Source organism: Coptis chinensis, chromosome 4 (genome assembly GCF_015680905.1).
Source record: "Coptis chinensis isolate HL-2020 chromosome 4, ASM1568090v1, whole genome shotgun sequence".
NCBI lineage: Eukaryota > Viridiplantae > Streptophyta > Magnoliopsida > Ranunculales > Ranunculaceae > Coptis > Coptis chinensis.
The window spans coordinates 99,724,438-99,732,490 of record NC_141459.1 but is presented as its reverse complement, the minus strand read 5'-3'; the positions used below and the strand labels follow the sequence as shown (position 1 = coordinate 99,732,490).

The following is an 8,053-nucleotide window of genomic DNA, read 5'->3' as shown; positions in this document are numbered from 1 at the left end:
GTTGTGGTAAAAGGTAAACTCAAAAGAGACAATCCAAAAATGAATTATTTTCTGTTTTCACCTCGCTGCTTCATTTGCAAATAGTGCGACACTTCATTTCAAATCGCCATTCCTTAATTTATCATCAGTTTTAAGACGGTTTCTTCCCAACAATCGAGCAAATTAGCAAACGGTTTCTTCATGTGCACCCTTCTTCTATTTTCTTCTTCTTTTTCTTTAACACTTTCGTTTTCCCTATGTTGTTTGGCAAAATGCCTAGGAACACTTTACTTCCGCATTTCTCTATTAACTATATGATATTGTTTACTGCCGCCTTTTTCACTTTATGAAAACTATATGAAAAGTTTCCGCATTTTACTGCCGCCTTTTTCACTTATATATCTATATGTTCTCACCAGGCATTCGAGTTCTAGGCAATTATATTACAGTTCAGTTTAATCACTATCATATAGTGAAAGTTTTTGTTTAGTGAATCGGAAACTTTTCGTCGTTTGTATTCACAATCCTATAACTTCTATTATTTTCGTAATTAAAGATGAAATGGATAGACATGATCCTTTACAATGTGTAATGTATTTTTCTACATTATCTTATATATAATGCGGATACTAGATTTAACCATTAAAACTTTGTTGTGATGTTTTATGTTCCCAGGAGATCAACCTTTTCTAGGATAAAAAAGGAGTCGGCACTATAATTTGAGTGTGTATTTGATCCTCACCCAGTTGTTGCTTAAAGTTGTTCATTGCCATGCAACTACGACATTCACTCATTTCTCAGATAGGTACACTTTCTACTTTTTCTCAATTTCTATTCCTGGTAGTTGATTTTGCTTATTTGCATATCCATGTTATTTTTTAATTCATAGTAACCTCAATATTTAAATCAGGAGTCATGGATGAACTATTGTCATTTCTAAGACAATTGTACATCCCACCTAACATTTAGTGGGTGATATAATAATTTTTTTTAGGATTCATGAACTGGTGATCGTTTGCTCGTGGTTATTTTCAAAGAAATAATAGGTTTTCCATCTTTTTCTCTTTTGTTAAGCAATGACATGAATCAGATTGAGGTAATGGGTTAGAATGACATGTTTGTTAAGCAATAGTCTATCTAAGATTTTGCATGCGGTTAGATATTGTGAAAAACAAAATTGGTATTTCTAATTGTTGTCTGCTCCTTTATGCAACTATAGTTCTCAGAGACAAGGGATTTATGTTTCGTTTTGCTTCACTTCACTCAGCTTATATGGTTTGGAGAATTAATTGGACTACCTTCGAATCTAACATTCGTGGCGAAATTCCTGCACACCTACCAATTGCTCTTACCATTTGTTCTCCCAAGTCGAATCGGGTTAATTCCTAGACCAAACTACAAAAAGATGAGGGGAACAGTCTGCAGACAACAACTTAAGGTAGAAGTAGAACACAGACTTGGTGACCTTGCCTAAACTATGATCCTTCTTCTATACACTTTTGATGACACGTTTGTCGCAGCAAAACGACCAAGAAAATGATACTCGATAACGTGACCATGGTGCAAATCATTGTCACAAACCGTGGCACCGCATCACTGTTCTTCTCAGGCTCTTCACAAGATCAAGCAACGAATTGACATCCTTCACAGAAATCTTCATCGCATTGAACATCTCAACAGACTTAATGTGATTAGTCCTCACTAGCCTCTCACAGCACCACTGTCACACCCCGAATTTTGACACAATTCGGAAAAACATTATTTGTTCCCGACTTTTCGATCTCCGAGGTGTGACGCACTCTCAACTCCCAAAAACTCATAAACAGTTTAAATATGCGGATAAATAAAAACCAATAAAAATTTTAAACTTAAACAAAAGTCATCTTCATTACAAAAATTTACAAATGAAAATGCAAATAACCTTATCTCAACTGAAAATCTATATCACCTCAAAGGAAAACAAGGCCTATCTTGAAATGCGATGCTAACGCAAACCACAAGCAGCAACCAATCTTCTTCAACACTAAACATGTCAAGACTTATCAACTATGTTCATTTAATGAACACACCCGATAAGCAAACATGCAAATCGGGTCAGCATTATAAAAATACTGGTGTGAGTAGCTCTAAAATACAACATATACTTATACATATACATACACAATCCTTAAGGCAGTTAGTTCCTCCACCGAGGTGCCTTAACTTTTAACGACTAATACAATATCCTTAAGTACAATAAGTAAGGCAGGTAGTTCCTCCACTGAGGCGCCTTAACTTCCCACTAACCACACAACAAACCATACGCATAATAAAAAGGAATGTAGTTTCTCCATCGAGGTGCCTTAGGTTCTAACTAAACAAATACTCAACCAAGCATATTATATCTATATCGTATTTCATGCTCAATTACAGAGTGGGTCGTCTCTGCCCAAGTAATTAGTTTGACCCACCCTTCTGCAAAACTCTATCCAATCATATATTTAAAGATATATTATTAACCAACACATTACCCTAATTTTATTATTTAAGGCTTTCATTGGGTGTCCCTAAAATCACGTCGTATTTATGTCTTACCTAGTTTCCCTGGCTACCACAATCGCTTCCCAACGCCGAACATGTACATCTACATGCCTCCCATTACATAATGAACCACTCCGTGCGTAACTACCACTCCGCGGGATGCCGCGACACCGGGTAACCCTCACACACGAAAGCCATTATGCAAGCATCGCCACTATTCGGCATAAAATATCGGCGATCTCGTTCTAATTTTTGCGAACGGAATAATCAAGCCACTATTCGCTCGCCCGGAAGGGCCATTCAGATTCATCAAACGCCGGAAGGGCCAATCATATTACTTTACGCCCGAAGGCCATTCAGATTGAAGCAAACGTAAGGGCCAAATCCCATGAGTTGTGGTAGCTAGGTTCTAGGATTTTCGTTACGTAATTTATTCAAGGGTCATACATTTATGACTCATAATAATTCCACTATATCACGTGCAGGTCAAATACCTTATTGCACTAAGCCACAATATTTAGAAATATCTCAATTATATCTCGTAACCACTTTTATTTTTTCACGTACCAATATATTATTGCACTACGCCACACTCCCGTGGAAAATATCCACAAATACTATACTACCTCATAGTAGCATCTCACATATATAATAATAGAGCGGTTATACATTTATTTCTCCAAAACTATTGCATTTAATATTTATATATCCCAACATATTATATAATGTCACAATATCAACGTCAAATCTTAATTAGATAATGACAACCAAATTTATACAAGCTTTCACAGCATTTTAGCATTTGATTTGTCCATACAATTTACAACATAAAAATATAGCATAATTAAACAATCTACAGTCCACAATCAAATCCCAAAAATCTAAAGTCCATGAATCTAAATCCGTATGTAGTTTAATACTCACAAAAACATATATATCAAATTCTTATTATCAGAATTCCACTCTAGTTACGTGCCAATATTTATATGCTTTACACACTACTTACGTCAAATCTTAATTAGATAATGACCAACCAAGTTAGACAATTCACGACAATATTTTATTACTATATTTGTCCATATAATCAAATATGTGAAAATCTAAAAAAAGTCAACATTCCACAGTCAACGGTCAAAGTCAATGGTCAACGGTCAAGGTCAACACATCATAGTCAAAGTCAAAGTCAAGCTGTCGTTTCCATGTTCAACAGATTCATGGTCATAGCCATGGTTCGTGGCTAAGGTCAAAAGTGCATGGCTCATGGGCTCATGACTAAGGTAATGGTTCGGACCCAACTGACCAAGCCCAAACCTTAGAACCCGAAAGTCTGAATATTTAAAGACCCAATTAGATCTATTTTAAGTTATATGACCAGCCCAAAAACCAAAATTAGAAACTGGCTCAAAACACCAATGGGTTCGACAAGGAGAATTTACTGAAACCGGCCCAACACTTAAACTAAAACTGGTCCACAACTTAAACTAAATTGGTCCGAAACAAAAGATTAATCCGGCCCAATAACTAACTAGTGTTTAGGCCCAAAAACTCGAAACACAAATGGGTTCGGCCTAAAAATTGAACTGAAACCGGCCCAAAGAAAACTAATTAGTTTTGGCCCAAACAACTTAAACTAAACCTGGGCCCAAACTAAACCAATTAAAACTGGCCCATAGAACTTAATCTATAACTGGCCCAACAACTTAAAATAGAATCAGGCCTAAACAAAACCATACTCAAGGCTTTGGTCCAAAGCCCAAGCCCAGAGAAACCGACCCAGGCCCAAGCCCAACTGGTCAACAGTCATCTTCTCCCTCCAACAGCCTCCACCACCGGATCGACCACCGTCGACCTCCACTCGACCACCCATTCAAAGCCCACGGTTTTGATCCCCGCGACGACCCCTACCACTTTAATGAAAGCTAAAACTCCATTCTTGAATTTAAAATCTTCAACCCAAAACTGGATTTGGAAGCTTCTCGCCGCCATTAATGGCTTCTCTCCGAGCTTTGACAACCCTCCTTCGACAGCCCCACCCACTACAATCAACTATACACTAGTCTAGGTAAAAGCCCCACACTCCAATTAAACAAAAAAAACAGCCCAACCACCGGTTCGGCCACCGCTAGTTCCAATCGCCCACCCAAACACCAATAACCAACATCCAACACATAACCCATCATCCGTCCACAACACAACAAAAACCACATTTCCAGTTACATAAAAATGGTACTGGCGATATCTTGGTCCTAGTCTTGGCCGCCATTAACGACCTCTACAGAGCTCCAACAATCCTATTAAGTATTTCAATGCTTAACTAAATAACTATACTAACATCTAACCAGTCCAAATATTCCACGTGACGACGAGAAAAATAACCCGACATGGGAAAAGCAGAAAACTAAGCGCGAACTAAAACTCTGACAGTAAAGCTTTTGTGAAATAGAGTAAAAATATAACTACTCACCTTAACTAACAGCTCGACGAATCCCTCGTAGTCCGAATCGTCGCGCTCCACCCTCTAGCAATCCAACTTTTATCTCTTCCTCAATTTTTATTATTTTTTTATTCTCTAAAATCCTATTCTCTAGAACAATGTGATTATATACTTGGGTTTGAAGCCCAAGCCCAATACAGACTCGGGCTCAAAAATTAGGCCCGCGTATCCCAAATCCAATCCAATCAAATATTAAATAAATACTTAAATTAATAAATAAATAAATAAATAAATACGTATTTTAAATATGGGCGTTACAACCACCAACAATTTTGATTTTCTATTTATGTGAGGCTATGTCAATTGCTTTTCAAATTAGTAATGTGTAGATGACATTGACATTTTTTTGCAACATTGTAACAATGAGGATACTGTTTTCTTTTGGTTAACTTTGTTACCTAATTTTACTCAATACTAGATTTGCAATCACATGCGTAGAAGTACATATTCATCATTGTTTTTTTTTTTGGGTTTGTTATTACAAGTAATCACAAACACAATTTTTTTAGCTCTAATACAAACACACACCATATTACTTTTTCTTTCGTTGACTTTTTTCATTAGTTCTATGTGTTTAGTTACATTTACGTATCATTCTTTCCTTTTTCTTATACGTATGCATCTCTGTCTAACTCCAGGGACTTAGAGTAATTACATGTTGATTGGATAAGAAGAGATGTGGCTCATAAAACAAAAGTGTTTCTAGAGGCAAGACGAGACGTTGCTCATTACCTCGATTGAGGTATACGATTTTATTTAATTTTGATATTTTTTTATGTATTCGTTTGTGTTTTTCCTTTAGACTACATATATATTCAGTTTCATAATTTGTTTTAACATGAAAACCCCACAACTTTATTAATTTTGACAGGTTGTATTTGTTATGATTATGAATGCTGGTTAGTGAGTCTCTTCACTTGAATAAGAAAAAAACACTACATTTTTGGCAAGACTGACTTACTTAGTTAACCAGTGGTAGCATCCAACTCAACTTGCAGGGGTGCACTGATTGCATTGCTTATTGCCTGAGATAGTGACTTACACTTTACTGACTGATATTTGGCTCTGTATGTTCCAGGCATATACAAGTAAGCTCTCTTGAGGGGCCTCTACCTGCAGGCATTTCTTCATTGACTAGCTTGAGTGATCTGTAAGTATATCTTTCTAATTCATTTTACTTATAGACTACATATATATATTCAGTTTCATAATTGTATGCTCTATAATGGTTATGTGTGATTTTTCTCGAAAGTTGATTTGGGTTTCTAAACCAATTCACTAGGTCCGCACTAACCAAAATACCCAAATAGGGAAAGGAAAACCTCATTAATAACTCAAGTTCCCTATCGTAGTCATTCCTTTCAGTTCCAAATGAATCATGCTTCACGAACGTGCTATGCGTTGTCCATTACTAATCGATCCATATTATTAACAAAAGTAAGTGGAGAACAACGATCATCAGCAGTTATAGACAATTAGTTTTAACTTTTAGGTTTTTCTTTATGTTTAATATTCTTTAGTTTCCACTTAGTTTCCAAATCTTACGTGCAACCGTGGTTTGTCGATGTGAAGCCCACATAAAGGAGGATGAAAAAACTAGGTGATGTCGATGTCATTTGATATGCAAGTTTGAAAGTAAATGTTTAATATGGAACACATTTCTTGCAATTTTCTTTTGTGCAGAGAGAGGGTTCGTCACAGGACAGCCCGATTAAGCTCCAGGGGCAGCTTACTCATTGTTGAAGTCCACTGATTTCAGCAGCTATTTAGCATAGTTCTGACTCGCTTTCAGTTTAGATAGGATATGATGTCAACTCCTATTAACCACTGCAAGGACCCAGAAACCGGGCTTGAAAATAGAATAGCGGTACATTTGTATTTGCTAATAAGCTATATTGAAGTGCATTGATTGATTTCTCTAACATTCCCTGCATCTCTTTGGAAAACAGCGGATGAAAGAGAATGGACTCCAATAGCAGTTGAACCACCAGAAGAAGAGAAGTTCCTCGGTGGAAATGGAGCTTTTGAACACTCCGAGATTCCAAGAAAAATAAGAAAAACATCCCCAGACCTGGTTTATAGATTCTATCAGGATTCAAGTGTACTAAGCAGGCCGGGACCCGATGGAAAGATGGCTTCTGTCAAAACAATTGATGTAAGTTGTTTGAATCTAAATCTGTCACAGTATTTTGATTTTAGTACCTATCATCGTGATAAAAAATATCTTCAATTCTCATCAACATGTTTCACGTAGGTCATATGTAATTTGGAAGGAAAATAACTGGTCTATAATGTTTTTCAAATTACATAATTAAATAAACCAAAATATCTATTTACAGAATTACACAAAGTAGATGTTGGCTTTCTTTCTTTTAATGTTCTAAAACTCAAAATAGTCTAGATAAGTCGTATTATTGTATTGATGTTGGTGGTGGTAAAATATGATCTAGATAGCTGAGTGCCCTACCTCTCTTTTTTATCTATTTATCATAAACCCATGGAACGAAGGTTTCAGGACGAAAATCATGATTTTTAAATGTCACTGAATTCTTACAGTTCAGAAAGATCTAGAAATAATAGCGTTTTATTTAACTTGGAGCAGGATATTAATGTGGTCATTCTCTCCATGGACTACAAGGAATGTAAGGCAGAGATGAAAACAATTGATGCTCATGACTCTTACAAGGGTGGAGTAGTTGTTCAAGTAATTGGATGGCTTATTGTGAAGGATAATATGAAAAGGAAGTTTACTCTATCATTTTTCTTGGCCCCACAAGACAAAGGCTACTTTGGTCTTAATGATATTTTTAGGTATGTGGATGAGTATGAAACGGTGGAGTCCGATGCAATTGCCATTGCAGTTAATGACGTCATTGAAAACGTCACATCAACTCCTGTTACCCCAAATCCAGGTTGCCTTCATCTTCTTTTCATTTCTTTATATTCCACAGGTGGTTTGGTACCATTTGTGTTTATTCTTGGCTATTTTTGTTGCAGAGCTCTCTCATATTCCTGAGCATCCCATGCCCGAGAATACAACTCCAGAAGTGGAGATGTCAT

At 36.5% G+C, this 8,053-nt stretch overlaps 1 long non-coding RNA gene across 3 annotated transcripts; it reads left to right on the top strand.

Annotated features, from left to right (window-relative positions):
* The first annotated feature begins 243 nt into the window (after positions 1-243).
* Positions 244-7,829, top strand: LOC147506186 (uncharacterized). Of its 3 annotated transcripts, XR_015220751.1 has the most exons (5): positions 244-784; positions 5,632-5,735; positions 6,072-6,143; positions 6,943-7,148; positions 7,632-7,829. It is a non-coding gene; the product is annotated as an uncharacterized LOC147506186 (long non-coding RNA). The 3 variants fall into 3 exon arrangements; XR_015220750.1 differs by lacking the exon at positions 7,632-7,829 and having other exon boundaries at positions 6,943-7,604; XR_015220749.1 differs by lacking the exons at positions 6,943-7,148; positions 7,632-7,829 and adding an exon at positions 6,677-6,915.
* The last annotated feature ends 224 nt before the right edge of the window (positions 7,830-8,053 follow it).